We start from the raw sequence: 23,978 nt of genomic DNA, 5'->3' as shown, positions 1-23,978 counted from the left end.
GGAGATTTTAGCCTATATGGTTACAAAGTTTGATAAATGGGAAGTTTGAAATTATCTCTTGATGTCGCTTGATGTGAAACATGATATGTGAACCTATTTGTTTTTGTATTTGGTAAAATGAAAGTATTGGAATGACCCTTGCCGCAAAAAAGAGAATGGTTACAAGTTTGATAAATGAGAAGATTGAACTTGTCCCTTGATTTGAAAAATGATATGTGAACCTATTTTGTTTTAAATAAGGTAAAATGAAAGTCTTGAAATGACCCTTGTCGTGAAAATGAGATTGTAGCCTATATGATTAAAAGTTTGATAAATATGAAGGTTGAATTTGTCCCTCGATGTCCTTTGATGCGTAACATAATATGTGAACCTATTTGGTTTAAAATTTGGTAACAGAAAATAATGGCATGACCCTTATTGCAAAAACGAGATTTTAGCTTATATGCTTAAAGGTTTGACAATTTTGAAGTTTGACCATGTCCCTCGATGTCCCTTGACGCGAAACATGATATGTGAACCTATTTGGTTTCATATTCGGTAAAATGAAGGTATTGGAATGTCCCTTGTTGCGAAAACGAGATTTTGGACTATATGGTTACAATTTTGATAAATATGAAGGTTAAACTTGTCCCTCAACTTCCCTTGATTTAAAACTTGATATTTGGACATATTTGATTTTTAATTCGGTAATATAAAAGTATTGGAATGACCCTGTAACACCCATACCAGACGTATCTAGAAAGTCTGGCACGTGCGTTAATATTAGTACTGGATACATTAAAATATACAACAACTAAAAACTTCGAATGAATAATATTTACATCAAGTTACGTTCGTATAAATAATAATACAACACAACTCATCCATACATAAAAATACATCCTTGATGTCCATGACGTCCTGCAGCTTTACGAACGAACCCTTGAAGTAATATCCATTCGGCTCCGAACATGCATAAACGTCCTGCTTATCTGAAACAAATAAGGATTGGAATGAGACATAATGTCTCAGTGAGTTCCCCTAAATCCTAGGCTATAGGCAACCTCAAGGGAACCCTACGGTCACCACGTGTCTAAAAATACAACCTGACGGTTGATTATACGTGTGTGGGGACTTGCATACTTAGACGGTCGTGCATACTAGGGCCGTCATAGTCTTATCTCACTTGTTATAGGCTTCACTTCCTATACGTGTCATGGCGGTCGAGGGGAAACTAAAACCGCAATGCCAAGAATACGCTCTACGTATCAAGGCCTAACATACTATAATCATGACACCATTCTAAACCGGACGGTTAGGGGAGACCTAGGACCGTCATCGGCATATCTTTCTCTATTTGCTCTAATGAATAATACAATGTTTCTAACACGTATCATATCTTGCTATCATACTAGTTTTGACGCTCTACGTCTATGCTCTACTATTCTTGACGATCTACGTCAAGGTTTTACTAGTTCTTGACGACCTACGTCAAGGCTCTGTGACTTATCATAAATATATCTAATAAATATGCATAGTCAAGTTCATTCATAAAGTTAGCGTTTAACAATCAAACATTATCTGAGTTCATTTTACGGAAAGCCCCGAGTGGAGTAACCCCGAGCGCATTCCCTATCTATCCGATGGAAACCTATCTAAGGTATAACCAACGGCACTCCTGCAGTGACGTGCGGGATCCTTACGGCTAACCCCGTTTCACCTAATGGAAACCTCTTGAACCAACCTAATGTGGACACAAGAGACACGACACTACCTCTTGCTTACTAAGTGACATGCGGGTTCCTTACGGCTAACCCCGTTTCACCTAATGGAAACCTCTTGAACCAACCTAGTGTGGACACAAGAGACATGGCACCTTAACTTAAAAGTCTTGATCTAAATATATGCATGAGTATTAAATCTATACTAGCTATCTCTTTTACCCCGGATGTCTATACGATCCGGCTAGAGGTAAACTATGTGCTTGCTTAACCTTCTATGTGAAGAGATATCTAATCAATTCACGTCTTGCCATACTCGTATGACACTTAGCTCTTATGCGAAGATAATATTCTATATCACTTCGTGTCTATTCAAACATACTACTCATGTCTAGCATTCTTTTCTCTTCTAACTATTCTAGTTCTTGACAAGCTATGTCAAGGCTCTACTTTCATCCCATGCCTAGTTCCTTGCTACCCGAATAATTCGGTTAAAACTCTCTTGAGCCATCCTTGTAATACATGCTAAGATTGCCATGATTAATGATGCAAGGATCAATTGACGAGGCGTGCAAAGTTTCAATAATTACTAGAGACCGAAAATGCCATAAACCCAAGTTTCAAGCCGTTTATAAATTCTATGATTTGATAAAGCCAAACTTGTTCCAGTAGAAAAATAAGTGAAAACAGTGAAAGAACACTTCGAAACGATCGCTACGGACCCCCACACGACTGCCCCCAAGCACCCGAACGCAGAACAACGCGGAGGTTGTCCTGTCTGGGGCGCCTGGCGCCAGGAGTGGGGCGCCTAGCGCTGGCTCCCTGTGTGTGGGCGCCTAGCGCCCTTGTACAGGCGCAGCGCTGCGATTGTTGCGTTTTCGGTGTTTTCAGCTACGGGTTTTCGCCATTTTCGACCCAAAACTCGTCCAATTCGACCCTGTAATGCATCAAACTCATACAACAACATGTATAGCATCATTTAAACATAACTCATGGCAATTTTTAACATATAATCAACTAGAATTGGCTTGGGGTACTAAAATTCCATTAAAACTAAACTAGCATAAATCATTATCCTTCACAAGATTAAACAACCCCAAAGGTGGGTAATCTATCTATGGAACTCACCTCTAATGTTTGCACTTGATTCCCAAAGCCTCCAAGTCCTAAGCTCAAGAATGCCAAAACCCTTGCTCTTGGTTCAACTCAAATCCATGGCTTTAGCTCATCAATCCCACTTCTTCCATGCTTCTCTTTGTTTCTTGATCATGAAGAACCACATCATGCACAAAATCATGCTTCTACTTCCAACATAACCAAGACCCTAACCTCTTGAGGTTCTCTTGGTGAAAAGAAAGAGTAGTGGTAACAATCCAAACCAAGCTTCCATTCTTCACTATGATCTTGAAGAATCTTTGCTCAAGTATGTATAAAAATGAAATCAAATTCTTGGATGACAAGGAGAAGAGAGGAAGGCGTGAAAGAGGAGAGAAGGAGGAGAAGAATTTCTTGCCAAAACCTAGAGAGAGAAAGAAGAGTGGAAAGTGAGATATTTTGAGCCAAAATCAAATAAATATCTCTCAAACGTGCAATTACTAAATTGCCCTTGCTCCAAGCGTGTTTAATACGACACTGATACTGAAATCGTATTAAGCTAACATCCCATAAAATATTTCCATCACTCTTATTTTCCATGAACTTAAATCCTCTGGCATTATCGTCTGGTAATATTCTGATACTGACAGGCGGGATGTTACACTCTACCCCCCTTAAAGAAATTTCGTCCTCGAAATTTAGAAATCATCTACCAATCGCTGCGACTAAAACCTGTCTTCTTTGGTTTCAGTTATACTAAATCTGATCAAACTCACTCCGTAGAGTTTCGAAGCATACTTTCCTTATCAATACATGTAATTCTTCCTCTTTCTTATTTTGCATATGATTGAATATGGTCTCTTCTATCTTACCATCGTTATCAAAATCACAGAACTGTCTGAGAACATAGTGATTAAAACTAACCTTTGTTATAGGAGGATTGCTTGTCTCGGATCTATTCCTTCTCTGCATAGCATGAACTCTGCATCTAATAAATTTTCTCTATCTGAATCACTCAGGATTTGCCTTTAAACTGGAGTTCTACTGATATCCAGGTTTGCCCTGCAGTGTTTACGTGTATCTAACACATCTTGTCATGCATACATTTTATCACACATAGATAATCTCTCTTGCCGCACTTTGCGACTTTTGCCTCTTACTTTGTTACTCATCTTGATAATTCGGCAAACCTATCATCTCTTTTAGGAGTCTTAAGAAATCTTTCTATCTTTCATAACCTCCCTGTACTGCAATTCATGGGTAACTTGTCTAGCTTGGCATGAAGAAGTGAAATCAACTACACTGATTCATCTGACAATCTATTAACCTGTCTGGTGGTTCACATGCTCTTGAAACTTTCTACTAAGTCCATTTGCACTTGCATTGTACACTCAAAGCACAAATCCGTGCATCCCGTATGACTTGAGTATCACATGGGTATTGTCATTCATTCATAAAACTTTACCTTCTAGTATTGGCATACTTTTAGCGCCATTGCTTGTTAGTTAATAACGATACTCATTCTAGCTTCTGTTTCTAAAATTTCTAAACTTTGGTACATAGGTTCTTGGGATGAATAGATACATGACTAGAAAAATATCATTTTAAAACTGAGTCTATACTAGTACTGCAGAACCACAGGACAAGTCTCTATATCTGAAAAAGGTTTTATGACTCTCCTTCACACTTGTCTCTAACAAGCTGGTCCTGAAGTCTGTACGTCTTAAGTGAGCTTACTCGCTTACGACGTATCTCATCAGTCTTAACAATGTGAAATTTCATGTTTCTTTTTTTTTTTTAACATCGTTCCCAAGTTCCTTAATACCGACCTTATCTTTAAAAGTTAAAAAAAACGTGGCTTGACACCATTCTAGAAAGTATCGTTATCAATTAACAAGTATGGTATAAGAGGGTATGCACTTCGTCAGGCATAACTCATCAATCGTACTCCATCAATATAACATATACTCCTTCTGACTAACCAACAGCTCTTCTACGAATTAGACATCACCAAAAGGCAACTTGATTAATTCACCTGTGTTAACTCTAATCTTTCTCATCTTACCTGAGTGAAGATGCTTTCTTTAAACTTTTACTTTAATCATTACTGGCTGCATAAGCATCTATACTTACTTAACATAACGAGAACTCCTCGCTTTCCACATAATACTTCTCACTGAAATGGTATTTCTATCTCGAACATTTTTCACAAGATTCTTACTACAAAATTCCATGTTCCATGGCTACTGTTCGCAACTTAAGTAATTAACTTCCGTTGCGCTACTCTGATTCCCACCAGTTGGCTTCAACCAATACGCTGATCCGTTGAGACGAGTGAACTTTATTCTTCTTCTATTATTACATTAATATCTGCTTGAGCTCTGCTCGATACTTCTATGTTGCATGCTACTCTGCAACCTTGCTCTACTCTTTGCTGGTAAGATTGAACCTCAAGGAAACTTACCTCTGGACATATCAATGTCATACGTACTCTTATTCCTGAGCAACTTAACTCAAGGAGCACATCTTTGCTATTACATAACTACTATTCCATGAAACGCGCTTACAACATCCCATGGTAGACTCATCTTGCACTCGGACAACTTCCTTATGCACCTAACATTGTAGCTTCGTATCTCGCATACTATGTTTCGCTTAATTCTTTCTATGCTTGCTCGTTAATTTTTCTTTCTAAGAAATTTCATAAATTAGCACAAGGGTCATTGACGTTGATGACTTTCAACTATATAAAAAAAAATATACTGAATCTAGGTCCCAGTCATTACTCTAAATTCACAGAACGAGTTGATAACACGTATGTGTCATCAAATCTTAGTCCTAGTGAGTTTAGCCAAACTATACGAGTCGTAACAAACCGGTACCTACAGAATTTCACTTCGAATTTCAAAATGTCAACTTCAATCACCCATATGCGTATGTCTTTCTAAAAACATGTAAACTTTACAACTTAGCATCTTAACTAGCCTTCGCAAGTCCATCAAGCAAAACATAGATTCGAGGGGTACTCTTAACTCTGCGAAATCCAAAATCCTCATGATTTCATATGACTTTGCACCATTTAACTTCTTGCCTTATGATTTCACATCTGTGACTTTCATTCTAGATACTGGTGCCTCTAAACTCTTGGTCTAAACTCATTCTTATCTTTTGACACATTAACTTCCAAAGTCACGTTAAACCGGATCGATTTTTCATTGATAGTTGCTCATGCCTTTTTCCCTTTGGAAACCTTAGGATGTGATATGCATTCGTCACTTGATATCAAAAACAATTTTTCGTTGCATAAAAGATGGTGAAGACAACTCTCCAATAGTCACTGCATTCCCTAGAGACGAACTGAAAAATTTCGCTCCGGGTTCGCTATTGATGAGTTTCTTCAGCTCAATTTTTTTTTCAAAACATAGTTTGTATAAATTTTTTTTTATTTCTCAAGTAATTTAATGCACATCAGTCATTCCTAACATCTAAAATATCCTACTACATATGCATGGAAAGCATCAACCTAATTCGATACAATTCTCGGCACTTTAGAAATTAATGCCTCATTCCTGATAACATAAAACTTTCACCGAATCCTTTTCTACTACGAGTAGCTTACTTCCCTGCGTTACCGCTTAACGTAGCTTCCCGAACACTAGAACCTTGTTCACCTTGAACATTCAAGTCCATAACTTCAATAACATAACACTAATCCTGAGAGTCTACTAATCCCGTTAACCTACGTCGACTGCTCTCTATCTTGTAGCCTTGCGCTTACTTTCTGGAATACAATTCCGTTCTAACTACGACCCTTACTGAAGCTTCAGGTCCTACGAAGATATTTCCATATCCTTCACTTACGGGTATACGAAGTATCATCAACAACTTACCCAACACTGTCTAAGCGCCCCTTCTTAACTTTACCTTACAGTCCCGGAGGATTCATACTTCTACTTGCTTAGTTCACCGTCCACCTACTGGCACGATCAACTTCTTACTAATACTCATTCCGAGTTCTTACTTCTGAGTTCACACTTTCCAGTGCATCTTCTTCACATACTTCGTCCCTCCAGGGTCCTATTCAGCTCTCAGACATCCATTCTAATCGTCGAATGCTAAATTGAGTTGATCAGGCTCAACTAACAACAACAACTAGAACATTTACCCGGAACCCAATGGTCCCACTACCTTTGTTGTAACTTAATGACCCAAGGCACGGTCTGAATCGACCTGCTCTGATACCAAATTGTAACACCCATACCAGACGTATCTAGAAAGTCTGGCACGTGCGTTAATATTAGTACTGGATACATTAAAATATACAACAACTAAAAACTTCGAATGAATAATATTTACATCAAGTTACGTTCGTATAAATAATAATACAACACAACTCATCCATACATAAAAATACATCCTTGATGTCCATGACGTCCTGCAGCTTTACGAACGAACCCTTGAAGTAATATCCATTCGGCTCCGAACATGCATAAACGTCCTGCTTATCTGAAACAAATAAGGATTGGAATGAGACATAATGTCTCAGTGAGTTCCCCTAAATCCTAGGCTATAGGCAACCTCAAGGGAACCCTACGGTCACCACGTGTCTAAAAATACAACCTGACGGTTGATTATACGTGTGTGGGGACTTGCATACTTAGACGGTCGTGCATACTAGGGCCGTCATAGTCTTATCTCACTTGTTATAGGCTTCACTTCCTATACGTGTCATGGCGGTCGAGGGGAAACTAAAACCGCAATGCCAAGAATACGCTCTACGTATCAAGGCCTAACATACTATAATCATGACACCATTCTAAACCGGACGGTTAGGGGAGACCTAGGACCGTCATCGGCATATCTTTCTCTATTTGCTCTAATGAATAATACAATGTTTCTAACACGTATCATATCTTGCTATCATACTAGTTTTGACGCTCTACGTCTATGCTCTACTATTCTTGACGATCTACGTCAAGGTTTTACTAGTTCTTGACGACCTACGTCAAGGCTCTGTGACTTATCATAAATATATCTAATAAATATGCATAGTCAAGTTCATTCATAAAGTTAGCGTTTAACAATCAAACATTATCTGAGTTCATTTTACGGAAAGCCCCGAGTGGAGTAACCCCGAGCGCATTCCCTATCTATCCGATGGAAACCTATCTAAGGTATAACCAACGGCACTCCTGCAGTGACGTGCGGGATCCTTACGGCTAACCCCGTTTCACCTAATGGAAACCTCTTGAACCAACCTAATGTGGACACAAGAGACACGACACTACCTCTTGCTTACTAAGTGACATGCGGGTTCCTTACGGCTAACCCCGTTTCACCTAATGGAAACCTCTTGAACCAACCTAGTGTGGACACAAGAGACATGGCACCTTAACTTAAAAGTCTTGATCTAAATATATGCATGAGTATTAAATCTATACTAGCTATCTCTTTTACCCCGGATGTCTATACGATCCGGCTAGAGGTAAACTATGTGCTTGCTTAACCTTCTATGTGAAGAGATATCTAATCAATTCACGTCTTGCCATACTCGTATGACACTTAGCTCTTATGCGAAGATAATATTCTATATCACTTCGTGTCTATTCAAACATACTACTCATGTCTAGCATTCTTTTCTCTTCTAACTATTCTAGTTCTTGACAAGCTATGTCAAGGCTCTACTTTCATCCCATGCCTAGTTCCTTGCTACCCGAATAATTCGGTTAAAACTCTCTTGAGCCATCCTTGTAATACATGCTAAGATTGCCATGATTAATGATGCAAGGATCAATTGACGAGGCGTGCAAAGTTTCAATAATTACTAGAGACCGAAAATGCCATAAACCCAAGTTTCAAGCCGTTTATAAATTCTATGATTTGATAAAGCCAAACTTGTTCCAGTAGAAAAATAAGTGAAAACAGTGAAAGAACACTTCGAAACGATCGCTACGGACCCCCACACGACTGCCCCCAAGCACCCGAACGCAGAACAACGCGGAGGTTGTCCTGTCTGGGGCGCCTGGCGCCAGGAGTGGGGCGCCTAGCGCTGGCTCCCTGTGTGTGGGCGCCTAGCGCCCTTGTACAGGCGCAGCGCTGCGATTGTTGCGTTTTCGGTGTTTTCAGCTACGGGTTTTCGCCATTTTCGACCCAAAACTCGTCCAATTCGACCCTGTAATGCATCAAACTCATACAACAACATGTATAGCATCATTTAAACATAACTCATGGCAATTTTTAACATATAATCAACTAGAATTGGCTTGGGGTACTAAAATTCCATTAAAACTAAACTAGCATAAATCATTATCCTTCACAAGATTAAACAACCCCAAAGGTGGGTAATCTATCTATGGAACTCACCTCTAATGTTTGCACTTGATTCCCAAAGCCTCCAAGTCCTAAGCTCAAGAATGCCAAAACCCTTGCTCTTGGTTCAACTCAAATCCATGGCTTTAGCTCATCAATCCCACTTCTTCCATGCTTCTCTTTGTTTCTTGATCATGAAGAACCACATCATGCACAAAATCATGCTTCTACTTCCAACATAACCAAGACCCTAACCTCTTGAGGTTCTCTTGGTGAAAAGAAAGAGTAGTGGTAACAATCCAAACCAAGCTTCCATTCTTCACTATGATCTTGAAGAATCTTTGCTCAAGTATGTATAAAAATGAAATCAAATTCTTGGATGACAAGGAGAAGAGAGGAAGGCGTGAAAGAGGAGAGAAGGAGGAGAAGAATTTCTTGCCAAAACCTAGAGAGAGAAAGAAGAGTGGAAAGTGAGATATTTTGAGCCAAAATCAAATAAATATCTCTCAAACGTGCAATTACTAAATTGCCCTTGCTCCAAGCGTGTTTAATACGACACTGATACTGAAATCGTATTAAGCTAACATCCCATAAAATATTTCCATCACTCTTATTTTCCATGAACTTAAATCCTCTGGCATTATCGTCTGGTAATATTCTGATACTGACAGGCGGGATGTTACAGACCCTTGTCTCGAAAATTTGATTTTGGTATATATGCCTACAAGTTTGATAAATGAGAAGTTTGAACTTGTCCCTTGATGCGAAACATGAGGCGAAAATGAGATTTTAGCCTATATGGTATGAAGTTTGATAAAAAAAAACTTGTCCCTCGATGTCCCTTGATGCAAAATATGATATATGAAACTATTTGGTTTTGTATTCGGTAAAATGAAAGTGTATTGGAATGACCCTTGTCACAAAAATGAGATTTTAGCTTATATGGTTAGAAGTTTGATAAATATGAAGGTTGAATTTGTCCCTCGATGTCCTTTGATGCGTAACATAATATTGAACCTATTTGGTTTTAAATTATGTAAATAGAAAGTAATGAGATGATCCTTGCTGCGAAAACGAAATTTTAGCTAATATCGTTACAAGTTTGATAAATATGAAGGCTGAACCCTCGATGGCCCTTGATGCAAAACATGATATGTGAACCTATTTGGTTTCATATTCGGTAAAATGAAAGTATTGGAATGTTCATTGTCGCGAAAACGAGATTTTAGCCTATATGGTTAGAAGTTTGATAAATATGAAGGTTGAACTTGTCCCTCTATATCCCTTTATGCGAAACATGATATTTGAACCTATTTTGTTTTTAAATTTGGTAAATTGAACACATGCTTTTTCTCTCCTATCATATTGTTTCTCGATGACTCTTGTCGCAAAAATGAGGTTTTAGCATTTATGGTTACGAAAATGATAAATGAGAAGGTTGAACTTGTACCTCGATGTCCCTTGATGCGAAATATGATTTTTAAGCCGAGTTTGTTTGGATTTTGCTAAACTGGAAGTATGAAAATGTGGTTCAATGATCCTCAAACCGAAAATGATTTTAGTTTAATATAAATTTGATAAATAGGAAAGTTAATATTTTGTTTCGATGACAGTTGACGCTAAAATGTGATATTTGATTAAATGGGAAGAAATATGAAGCTTCTTGATTGATGAATCAATCGTTAAATATGCAGTTCTCTCAAGGTTAGTCTTGTAACACTTGTAAATTTAATTTCTTTAATCACCACAACATCTCTCTTTATTCATCTTTTACCATTTGTTTTAGTTTTTTTAGATATTGAATTTTGTCGTCAAAATATAATCTCTTTCGTATGTTTTGTTTATTTTTTTTTATCGATTGTCTTTTGAGTTTATAACTTTGGAGTTTTTTTCTTTTTATTTTATTGAGTTATGTCTTCTGTTTGCCGCGAAAAACAGATTTTAGCTTAAATGGTTACTTGTTTGATAAATTGGAAGTTTGAACTTGTCCCTCGGTAAATATAAAGTATTGGGATGACCCTTGTCACAAAAATGAGATTTTAGCCTATATGGTTACAAAGTTTGATAAATGGGAAGTTTGAAATTATCTCTTGATGTCGCTTGATGTGAAACATGATATGTGAACCTATTTGTTTTTGTATTTGGTAAAATGAAAGTATTGGAATGACCCTTGTCGCAAAAAAGAGAATGGTTACAAGTTTGATAAATGAGAAGATTGAACTTGTCCCTTGATTTGAAAAATGATATGTGAACCTATTTTGTTTTAAATAAGGTAAAATGAAAGTCTTGAAATGACCCTTGTCGTGAAAATGAGATTGTAGCCTATATGATTAAAAGTTTGATAAATATGAAGGTTGAATTTGTCCCTCGATGTCCTTTGATGCGTAACATAATATGTGAACCTATTTGGTTTAAAATTTGGTAACAGAAAATAATGGCATGACCCTTATTGCAAAAACGAGATTTTAGCTTATATGCTTAAAGGTTTGACAATTTTGAAGTTTGACCATGTCCCTCGATGTCCCTTGACGCGAAACATGATATGTGAACCTATTTGGTTTCATATTCGGTAAAATGAAGGTATTGGAATGTCCCTTGTTGCGAAAACGAGATTTTGGACTATATGGTTACAATTTTGATAAATATGAAGGTTGAACTTGTCCCTCAACTTCCCTTGATTTAAAACTTGATATTTGGACATATTTGATTTTTAATTCGGTAATATAAAAGTATTGGAATGACCCTTGTCTCGAAAATTTGATTTTGGTATATATGCCTACAAGTTTGATAAATGAGAAGTTTGAACTTGTCCCTTGATGCGAAACATGAGGCGAAAATGAGATTTTAGCCTATATGGTATGAAGTTTGATAAAAAAAAACTTGTCCCTCGATGTCCCTTGATGCAAAATATGATATATGAAACTATTTGGTTTTGTATTCGGTAAAATGAAAGTGTATTGGAATGACCCTTGTCACAAAAATGAGATTTTAGCTTATATGGTTAGAAGTTTGATAAATATGAAGGTTGAATTTGTCCCTCGATGTCCTTTGATGCGTAACATAATATTGAACCTATTTGGTTTTAAATTATGTAAATAGAAAGTAATGAGATGATCCTTGCTGCGAAAACGAAATTTTAGCTAATATCGTTACAAGTTTGATAAATATGAAGGTTGAACCCTCGATGGCCCTTGATGCAAAACATGATATGTGAACCTATTTGGTTTCATATTCGGTAAAATGAAAGTATTGGAATGTTCATTGTCGCGAAAACGAGATTTTAGCCTATATGGTTAGAAGTTTGATAAATATGAAGGTTGAACTTGTCCCTCTATATCCCTTTATGCGAAACATGATATTTGAACCTATTTTGTTTTTAAATTTGGTAAATTGAACACATGCTTTTTCTCTCTTATCATATTGTTTCTCGATGACTTTTGTCGCAAAAATGAGGTTTTAGCATTTATGGTTACGAAAATGATAAATGAGAAGGTTGAACTTGTACCTCGATGTCCCTTGATGCGAAATATGATTTTTAAGCCGAGTTTGTTTGGATTTTGCTAAACTGGAAGTATGAAAATGTGGTTCAATGATCCTCAAACCGAAAATGATTTTAGTTTAATATAAATTTGATAAATAGGAAAGTTAATATTTTGTTTCGATGACAGTTGACGCTAAAATGTGATATTTGATTAAATGGGAAGAAATATGAAGCTTCTTGATTGATGAATCAATCGTTAAATATGCAGTTCTCTCAAGGTTAGTCTTGTAACACTTGTAAATTTAATTTCTTTAATCACCACAACATCTCTCTTTATTCATCTTTTACCATTTGTTTTAGTTTTTTTAGATATTGAATTTTGTCGTCAAAATATAATCTCTTTCGTATGTTTTGTTTATTTTTTTTTATCGATTGTCTTTTGAGTTTATAACTTTGGAGTTTTTTTCTTTTTATTTTATTGAGTTATGTCTTCTGTTTGCCGCGAAAAACAGATTTTAGCTTAAATGGTTACTTGTTTGATAAATTGGAAGTTTGAACTTGTCCCTCGGTAAATATAAAGTATTGGGATGACCCTTGTCACAAAAATGAGATTTTAGCCTATATGGTTACAAAGTTTGATAAATGGGAAGTTTGAAATTATCTCTTGATGTCGCTTGATGTGAAACATGATATGTGAACCTATTTGTTTTTGTATTTGGTAAAATGAAAGTATTGGAATGACCCTTGTCGCAAAAAAGAGAATGGTTACAAGTTTGATAAATGAGAAGATTGAACTTGTCCCTTGATTTGAAAAATGATATGTGAACCTATTTTGTTTTAAATAAGGTAAAATGAAAGTCTTGAAATGACCCTTGTCGTGAAAATGAGATTGTAGCCTATATGATTAAAAGTTTGATAAATATGAAGGTTGAATTTGTCCCTCGATGTCCTTTGATGCGTAACATAATATGTGAACCTATTTGGTTTAAAATTTGGTAACAGAAAATAATGGCATGACCCTTATTGCAAAAACGAGATTTTAGCTTATATGCTTAAAGGTTTGACAATTTTGAAGTTTGACCATGTCCCTCGATGTCCCTTGACGCGAAACATGATATGTGAACCTATTTGGTTTCATATTCGGTAAAATGAAGGTATTGGAATGTCCCTTGTTGCGAAAACGAGATTTTGGACTATATGGTTACAATTTTGATAAATATGAAGGTTGAACTTGTCCCTCAACTTCCCTTGATTTAAAACTTGATATTTGGACATATTTGATTTTTAATTCGGTAATATAAAAGTATTGGAATGACCCTTGTCTCGAAAATTTGATTTTGGTATATATGCCTACAAGTTTGATAAATGAGAAGTTTGAACTTGTCCCTTGATGCGAAACATGAGGCGAAAATGAGATTTTAGCCTATATGGTATGAAGTTTGATAAAAAAAAACTTGTCCCTCGATGTCCCTTGATGCAAAATATGATATATGAAACTATTTGGTTTTGTATTCGGTAAAATGAAAGTGTATTGGAATGACCCTTGTCACAAAAATGAGATTTTAGCTTATATGGTTAGAAGTTTGATAAATATGAAGGTTGAATTTGTCCCTCGATGTCCTTTGATGCGTAACATAATATTGAACCTATTTGGTTTTAAATTATGTAAATAGAAAGTAATGAGATGATCCTTGCTGCGAAAACGAAATTTTAGCTAATATCGTTACAAGTTTGATAAATATGAAGGTTGAACCCTCGATGGCCCTTGATGCAAAACATGATATGTGAACCTATTTGGTTTCATATTCGGTAAAATGAAAGTATTGGAATGTTCATTGTCGCGAAAACGAGATTTTAGCCTATATGGTTAGAAGTTTGATAAATATGAAGGTTGAACTTGTCCCTCTATATCCCTTTATGCGAAACATGATATTTGAACCTATTTTGTTTTTTAAATTTGGTAAATTGAACACATGCTTTTTCTCTCCTATCATATTGTTTCTCGATGACTTTTGTCGCAAAAATGAGGTTTTAGCATTTATGGTTACGAAAATGATAAATGAGAAGGTTGAACTTGTACCTCGATGTCCCTTGATGCGAAATATGATTTTTAAGCCGAGTTTGTTTGGATTTTGCTAAACTGGAAGTATGAAAATGTGGTTCAATGATCCTCAAACCGAAAATGATTTTAGTTTAATATAAATTTGATAAATAGGAAAGTTAATATTTTGTTTCGATGACAGTTGACGCTAAAATGTGATATTTGATTAAATGGGAAGAAATACGAAGCTTCTTGATTGATGGATCAATCGTTAAATATGCAGTTCTCTCAAGGTTAGTCTTGTAACACTTGTAAATTTAATTTCTTTAATCACCACAACATCTCTCTTTATTCATCTTTTACCATTTGTTTTAGTTTTTTTAGATATTGAATTTTGTCGTCAAAGTATAATCTCTTTTGTATGTTTTGTTTATTTTTTTTATCGATTGTCTTTTGAGTTTATAACTTTGGAGTTTTTTTCTTTTTATTTTATTGAGTTATGTCTTCTGTTTGCCGCGAAAAACAGATTTTAGCTTAAATGGTTACATGTTTGATAAATTGGAAGTTTGAACTTGTCCCTCGGTAAATATAAAGTATTGGGATGACCCTTGTCACAAAAACGAGATTTTAGCCTATATGGTTACAAAGTTTGATAAATGGGAAGTTTGAAATTATCTCTTGATGTCGCTTGATGTGAAACATGATATGTGAACCTATTTGTTTTTGTATTTGGTAAAATGAAAGTATTGGAATGACCCTTGTCGCAAAAAAGATAATGGTTACAAGTTTGATAAATGAGAAGATTGAACTTGTCCCTTGATTTGAAAAATGATATGTGAACCTATTTTGTTTTAAATAAGGTAAAATGAAAGTCTTGAAATGACCCTTGTCGTGAAAATGAGATTGTAGCCTATATGATTAAAAGTTTGATAAATATGAAGGTTGAATTTGTCCCTCGATGTCCTTTGATGCGTAACATAATATGTGAACCTATTTGGTTTTAAATTTGGTAACAGAAAATAATGGCATGACCCTTATTGCAAAAACGAGATTTTAGCTTATATGCTTAAAGGTTTGACAATTTTGAAGTTTGACCATGTCCCTCGATGTCCCTTGACGCGAAACATGATATGTGAACCTATTTGGTTTCATATTCGGTAAAATGAAGGTATTGGAATGTCCCTTGTTGCGAAAACGAGATTTTGGACTATATGGTTACAATTTTGATAAATATGAAGGTTGAACTTGTCCCTCAACTTCCCTTGATTTAAAACTTGATATTTAGACATATTTGATTTTTAATTCGGTAATATAAAAGTATTGGAATGACCCTTGTCTCGAAAATTTGATTTTGGTATATATGCCTACAAGTTTGATAAATGAGAAGTTTGAACTTGTCCCTTGATGCGAAACATGAGGCGAAAATGAGATTTTAGCCTATATGGTATGAAGTTTGATAAAAAAAAACTTGTCCCTCGATGTCCCTTGATGCAAAATATGATATATGAAACTATTTGGTTTTGTATTCGGTAAAATGAAAGTGTATTGGAATGACCCTTGTCACAAAAATGAGATTTTAGCTTATATGGTTAGAAGTTTGATAAATATGAAGGTTGAATTTGTCTCTCGATGTCCTTTGATGCGTAACATAATATTGAACCTATTTGGTTTTAAATTATGTAACTAGAAAGTAATGAGATGATCCTTGCTGCGAAAACGAAATTTTAGCTAATATCGTTACAAGTTTGATAAATATGAAGGTTGAACCCTCGATGGCCCTTGATGCAAAACATGATATGTGAACCTATTTGGTTTCATATTCGGTAAAATGAAAGTATTGGAATGTTCATTGTCGCGAAAACGAGATTTTAGCCTATATGGTTAGAAGTTTGATAAATATGAAGGTTGAACTTGTCCCTCTATATCCCTTTATGCGAAACATGATATTTGAACCTATTTTGTTTTTAAATTTGGTAAATTGAACACATGTGTAACATCCCGCTCGTCAGCTAATGGAAATTTCATCTGTTAAATGTAGCAGAGGGCTCAGGTTTATGGAAAGTGGTTATGATGAAGAAAGTTAAGTACGACGAAAGATATTTATAAGTAATATCAGTTAAGCATGAGTTATGTATCAGTGGCAGGTAAACACGACTGAGACGAAGGGTATTTAAGTAATCTCGCATAAGGGAGTATATAAGTATGTTTGGGGCACAAATTACTCATTTCCCACTCCACTTTCTCTCTCTAGGTTTTGGGAAGAAAATTCTCTCCTCCTTCTCTCTATGAACCGCCCCCAATCTTTCCTCTCTAAGGCATCAAAGTCTTCCAAAATCATGCATATGGTGGCTTGGTAAGCAAGAAACAAGAGAAAACTTGGATTAAAGCTTGGTTTGGTGGGAAAAGCTAAAGATCAAGATTGAAGCAAAAGCTAGGGTTTGAGCTTGGACTTGAAGGAAAGCAAGCAAACATGATAGGGTGAGTTCCATAGATAGTTTACCTTCCTTGGGTTGTGTAAATTCCATGTTTAAAGCATAGAATTATGTTTAAGAGAGGTTTTGAACCTAAATGTACTTTTGATAAATTCTTGTTGATTACTTGTTAGTTTGCCATGAAATAAGTTTATAAATGTATATATATGTTGCTGGATGATTATGGTGCATTGCAGGATCGAACTGGACAAGTTTTGGGTCAAAATTGGAAATTTGGTACCACAGACCCGAAGAACTACGCTATTAGCGAAATTCTACGCTAATAGCGTAGCTCCCCAGAAAAGCCACGCTCCAGGGGCGCTATTAGCGCAGCCCTCTGGAATGGCCAACTTAATTTTGGCCTGTTGGGCCTCCCTCGGGTCGGTAGTGCGTTTCGAAGCATTTCTTTCAACGTTTTACAACTTCATAACCCTAAAACAACATCTAGGCAATGCACATAACATCAAACGATTCTTGAAAAGAAAATCATGGCAAACCTAATAAGAATGACAAGAGTGAATCAAGGGAGATTAAGCCGATATTACTCGGGTAGCTATGAAATAAGAATGGGCATGAATGTAGAGCCTCAACATAGTGTTGAGAACTAGCAAGATAGCATGAACAATAAGTATGGCTAGTATAGGATGAATTCCTAGAAAGATAAGATGCGAAGTGTATGTTCTTCGCCTATGATCAAGTATGACTTAGCAAATATGTAAGCCGTGGATTGACTAGATAATCTCTCCGCCACGATAAGTATGTTTATGAACAAGTACAAGTTACCGCTAATCGGATCGACTCAAGGGTCCGAGGTAATAAGCAAGCATGTATGTATAGGTTTATTTTATATGAATGACAAGACCATGACAAGTATAAGTAGGTGGCATGTCTCTTGTTATCCACATCAGGGGGATACAGGAGGTTCTCGATCTAAGGGGAACGATTCAAGCCGTAAGGGACCCGCATGTCACCGAAATTAACAAGACGTAGGTGCTCGTGTCTCTTGTTATCCACGCCAGGGGGATACGGGAGGTTCTCGACCCAAGGGGAACGGTTCAAGCCGCAAGGGACCCGCACGACACCGAGGGAGTCCGATGTACGTACATCGGTCATGTATGGGATTGATTTCGGGGTTACTCCACCCGGGACTATCCGTAAAATGAATCAAGATAATAACTGTTTGTTCAACGCTAACCTAATGAATGAACTTAGATACGTTTATGCACGATATGATTATGTTATGTTTATGTTTATGCTCATGATTAAGTTAAGAGCAAGAGCAAGATATGAAATAGTACAAGTTATGTATAGAGCAAGTTATGAACATGATGCCGATGACGATCTTAGGTTTCCCCTAATCGTCCGGTTTAGAATCGTGCCATGATTATGTTATGTTAGGCCTTGATACGTAGATCGTATTCTTGGCAATGCGGTTCTAGGTTCCCTTCTGACCGCCATGACACGTATAGGAAGTGAAGCCTATAACAAGTAAGATATGATTATGACGGCTCTAGTATGCACTACCGTCTAAGTATGCAAGTCCCCACACACGTATAATCAACCGTCAGGTTGTAATGTAGACACGTGGTGACCTTAGGTTTCCCCTTGAGGTTGCCTATAGCCTAGGATTTAGGGGAACTCACTGAGACATTATGTCTCATCCCAATCCTTATTTGTTTCAGATAAGCAGGATGTTATGCATGTTCGTAGCCGGATGGATATTACTTCAAGGGTTCGTTCGTAAAGCTGCAGGACGAGGTGGACATCTAGGATGTATTATTATGTATGGATGAGTGGTGTTGTATTATTATTTATACGAACGTAACTTGATGTAAATATTATTCATTCGAAGTTTTTAATTGTTGTATATTTTAATGTATCCAGTACTAATAATAACGCACGTGCCAGACTTTCTAGATACGTCTGGTATGGGTGTTACAATTGGTATCAGAGCAGGTCGATTCTGACCGTGCCTTGGGTCATTAAATTACAACTAAGGTAGTGGGACCATTGGGTTCAGGGTAAAAGTTCTAATTGTTGTTGTTAGTTGAGCCTGATCAACTCAATTTAGCATTCGACAATTGGAATGGATGCCTGAGAGCTGAATAGGACCCAGGAGGAACGAAGTATGTGATGGAGATGCACTGGAAAGTGTGAACTCATAAGTAAGAACTCGGATAAGTATTAGTAAGAGTTTGACCGTGCCAAAAAGGTGGCCGATGAACTAATCAAGCACAAGTGTGAATCCTCCGGGAATGTAAGGCATGTTAGGAAAGAACGTTCCGACAAATTCGAAGTATGATGTTAGTGATACTTCATGTATCCGTAAGTGAAGAAGTTGGATATATATATATATATATATATATTTAAGCGTGACCGGAAGCTTCGGTAAGAGTTGTTGTTGGAACGGGCTTATTGTACGCAAAGGAAAATATATTCTGGAACGTAAGTACAAGATTATAAGTTAAGGATAAGACGATATGTGTTGATGGAATTAGTAAGCTCTCAGGGATTGAGATATGAGAACGGAAGATAAAGATTTATATGTTCAGTAAGAATAAGGTTCTAACAATGAATAAGTTGGCAGAGAAATAAGTTAAGTCGTTCTTAGCGGACGAAGTTGAAGTTTTATGTGGAAGTTTATGTTAAGTGCTAGGATGACAAGATATCAGTTTCTAATCTGCCGTGAATTGAATCGAATGATGTTAATGCTTGTCATGCAAAGGTTATAGAATTATTTTTTTTAGACAATCGAAAGGAATGATATGCATGGGGATACTTGAGGAAATAAGATTTTATGAAAAATATGATTTTTGGAAAACTATGTTAAAGAAAGCACGCCAATAGCGAAAATTTCGCTAATAGCGAAATTACTCCAGAGGATTTCGCTAATAGCGAACCTGGAGCGAAATTTCGGTTTTCCCGAAAACTGTCATTTCGTCTCTAGGGTTAATAGTAGCTATTGGAGGTTGTTTTAACAATCTTTTATGCAACAAAAACTCTCTATAACATCAAGTATCAAATGCATATTACACCCTATGAATTCTAAGGAAGAAAATGCATGGACAACTATTAACGGAATCAATCCGGTTCAAGGTAACATTAGAAGTTAACGTAACAAGAGCTGACAAAGAGCTTGGGTCAGAAGTTTTAAGGTTTCGACTTATGGAACGGATTAAGTGGATGCAAAGGCAGGAGATGGAAAGTAAAGTGGTAAAGAATTATGCAAAGTCACAAATTTTCAGATTCAATGAAGTTATGAGTATTCCCCCGGACCTATGTTTTGCTTAATTGAATGGCTAAAGCTCGTTATGATGAGGAATTATAAGTTACAAGATTTTAGAAAAAAAAATACATGCATATGGGTGATTGGAGATGACGTTTTTGGATTTAAAAATAAATTTTTTCAGGTACCGGTTGTTACGACTCACGTAGAATGGGCTAAACTCACCGGAACTAAAGTTGGATGACACAGTTGTGTTGTCAACTTATTCCGTGATTTTAGAACAACGACTGGGGCCAAACTTATTATGTTTGTATATAAGAGGAATCGTCAACGCCAATGACCCGTGTGTTAAATTATGATGTTTTCTTAAAGAAAGAATTTGACGAGCAAGCAGTAGATTGATTATGCAAAACATAGTACGCGAGAATACAATGAAGTATGATCAGGAAAAGTATGTATGAATTTATGATGAGTCTACTATGGGGATTCAAGATTTCTCAGAAACAAGTTTATGTAAGATAAGTGTATGTCATGATATGAACTCAACCAGTGATAAAATATGGTAATGCGACATGTCTACCGTGAGATACAATCTTGCAAGGTATTGTGAGGTGCATGTTTATGGCAATGGTTGCCACATGAAAGGTTTTGAGAAAGGCTCAAGAAGAGAGGCTCATATGGGAAAAAGAATGAGAAGTTTCAGTCGTCTCAATGGATTATAGTATTAGTTAAGGCCAACTGGTGGGAATCAGAGTGGCGCAACGAAAGTTAATTGGCTTAGTTGATAACAGTAATCATGGAACATGGAATGTGATAGTAAGAGTCTTCTTAAGAAGCATTATGGAACAAGCGAGGAGTTCTCGAAATATCGAATAAGTAATGAGACTGATAAGGTCGGTGAACTATATGACAAAGGTATAGTGGATATGATTTTATCTAAGTATGATAAGAAGGGCTAGAGAAGCAACAAATGAAGAATATGTACTATGAAAAGGAAGATGCATGTAAGGGTATGTGTTATGACAAGAGAAATACATGTAAGAGTCGAGAGGTTCCTTTTTGTGACTCAGAGTAATAATTGGGTTATCAAGTGTGAAGCCGGTATTAAAAGAAGAAGTGGGATGCAGGATAAGGTAACAATATGTGATCGTAACCGGATATGATGTTTTGAAGATTCAAGTTCATTGTTCTTAGAACGAGAAAATGAGATAATGTTATGAGAGTCAAGAATCCTATATGAATTATGTTATGCAATTGTGTGTCTTCAAGATATGTATGTAATTCAAGAAAGAATAAGAAAGAAGATACTTTTAAAGTTCAAGAATTTTATTATGAAAGGAGTTATAAATGATAAGTTATGCACGAGGAAGTGCATACTCTCCTATGTTAAACTTGTTAAAAGATCACGATACTTGCTATGAAGATTTTGAACTATGATTTATAACTTTTAAAGTTAAAACGGGTAGTAAGGGACTTTGGAGCGGTGATTATTTTAAAAACATGATTTCATAATGTTTTCTTTAGAGTTATACAATTATTCATTCCAAGGACCCAGATACCCAAGGTTTAGAAAATTTCCTTAGTCAAGACGTTAGAACAAGTATCGTTATTATCTAACAAGATGCGACACTTGAGAGTATGTAGAACACCATGTAAGGTAAGATTTGATGAAGTAAACAATAGTTTTTCGAAAAGTCTTATGAGACGCACAAGTATATGTTAAGAATACTCCAAATGCAAGAGGTTTAAGTCGGAAGTTTTCTTAAGACTCTGAAAAGAGATAAGGGATTCGTAGAATCGTCAAGATAAGTAATATAAGAACGAGGCACATGTCTCAAGGTATAACAAGGAAAGTCATGTTTTAACCATGTGTATGTATGATAAGATGTTTAAAATGCAATCGAGCACTGCAGGGCAAACCTGGATTTCCATGAGGATCCAGTTAAAAAGGCAAATCCTGAGTGTTCTAGTTATGATAAGTTACTTACATGGATGATTTACATTAGGCGGATGTAATATGGATTTGAGACAATAAGTTCATGTGTGGCAAGGTAAGTTCTGAATCATGATATGCTAAGAAGACTCTAAGTTGAGTGATATTAAGATCAAGAAGGTTATGTTCAGTTACTTGCGGGTTAAGAAACAAGATGAGAAATTTATGCGACGAACTGTATGAATAAGTATGTATAGAATATGTATGGCTCAGACCATAGATGGTAAACGTATGTCACGAGGATTGGTAATTGATCTCTAAATTTCGAGGACGAAATTTTTTTTAAGGGGGGTAGAGTGTAACATCCCGCTCGTCAGCTAATGGAAATTTCATCTGTTAAATGTAGCAGAGGGCTCAGGTTTATGGAAAGTGGTTATGATGAAGAAAGTTAAGTACGACGAAAGATATTTATAAGTAATATCAGTTAAGCATGAGTTATGTATCAGTGGCAGGTAAACACGACTGAGCCGAAGGGTATTTAAGTAATCTCGCATAAGGGAGTATATAAGTATGTTTGGGGCACAAATTACTCATTTCCCACTCCACTTTCTCTCTCTAGGTTTTGGGAAGAAAATTCTCTCCTCCTTCTCTCTATGAACCGCCCCCAATCTTTCCTCTCTAAGGCATCAAAGTCTTCCAAAATCATGCATATGGTGGCTTGGTAAGCAAGAAACAAGAGAAAACTTGGATTAAAGCTTGGTTTGGTGGGAAAAGCTAAAGATCAAGATTGAAGCAAAAGCTAGGGTTTGAGCTTGGACTTGAAGGAAAGCAAGCAAACATGATAGGGTGAGTTCCATAGATAGTTTACCTTCCTTGGGTTGTGTAAATTCCATGTTTAAAGCATAGAATTATGTTTAAGAGAGGTTTTGAACCTAAATGTACTTTTGATAAATTCTTGTTGATTACTTGTTAGTTTTCCATGAAATAAGTTTATAAATGTATATATATGTTGCTGGATGATTATGGTGCATTGCAGGATCGAACTGGACAAGTTTTGGGTCAAAATTGGAAATTTGGTACCACAGACCCGAAGAACTACGCTATTAGCGAAATTCTACGCTAATAGCGTAGCTCCCCAGAAAAGCCACGCTCCAGGGGCGCTATTAGCGCAGCCCTCTGGAATGGCCAACTTAATTTTGGCCTGTTGGGCCTCCCTCGGGTCGGTAGTGCGTTCCGAAGCATTTCTTTCAACGTTTTACAACTTCATAACCCTAAAACAACATCTAGGCAATGCACATAACATCAAACGATTCTTGAAAAGAAAATCATGGCAAACCTAATAAGAATGACAAGAGTGAATCAAGGGAGATTAAGCCGATATTACTCGGGTAGCTATGAAATAAGAATGGGCATGAATGTAGAGCCTCAACATAGTGTTGAGAACTAGCAAGATAGCATGAACAATAAGTATGGCTAGTATAGGATGAATTCCTAGAAAGATAAGATGCGAAGTGTATGTTCTTCGCCTATGATCAAGTATGACTTAGCAAATATGTAAGCCGTGGATTGACTAGATAATCTCTCCGCCACGATAAGTATGTTTATGAACAAGTACAAGTTACCGCTAATCGGATCGACTCAAGGGTCCGAGGTAATAAGCAAGCATGTATGTATAGGTTTATTTTATATGAATGACAAGACCATGACAAGTATAAGTAGGTG

At 36.4% G+C, this 23,978-nt stretch overlaps 1 long non-coding RNA gene across 1 annotated transcript; it reads right to left on the bottom strand.

Annotated features, from left to right (window-relative positions):
- Positions 1 to 715: 715 nt before the first annotated feature.
- LOC146946880 (uncharacterized) lies at positions 716 to 9,781 on the bottom strand. Its single transcript, XR_015026842.1, has 3 exons — positions 9,159 to 9,781; positions 2,829 to 7,301; positions 716 to 971 (listed from the first exon to the last, which is right to left on the bottom strand). It is a non-coding gene; the product is annotated as an uncharacterized LOC146946880 (long non-coding RNA).
- Between the last annotated feature and the right edge of the window lie 14,197 nt (positions 9,782 to 23,978).

This window comes from Medicago sativa, chromosome 2 (assembly GCF_051527215.1).
Source record: "Medicago sativa cultivar Bolivia chromosome 2, Bolivia_mono, whole genome shotgun sequence".
Classification (NCBI taxonomy): domain Eukaryota; kingdom Viridiplantae; phylum Streptophyta; class Magnoliopsida; order Fabales; family Fabaceae; genus Medicago; species Medicago sativa.
Note: the sequence above shows the minus strand (reverse complement) of the source record. Positions and strands in the feature narration are given on the sequence as shown.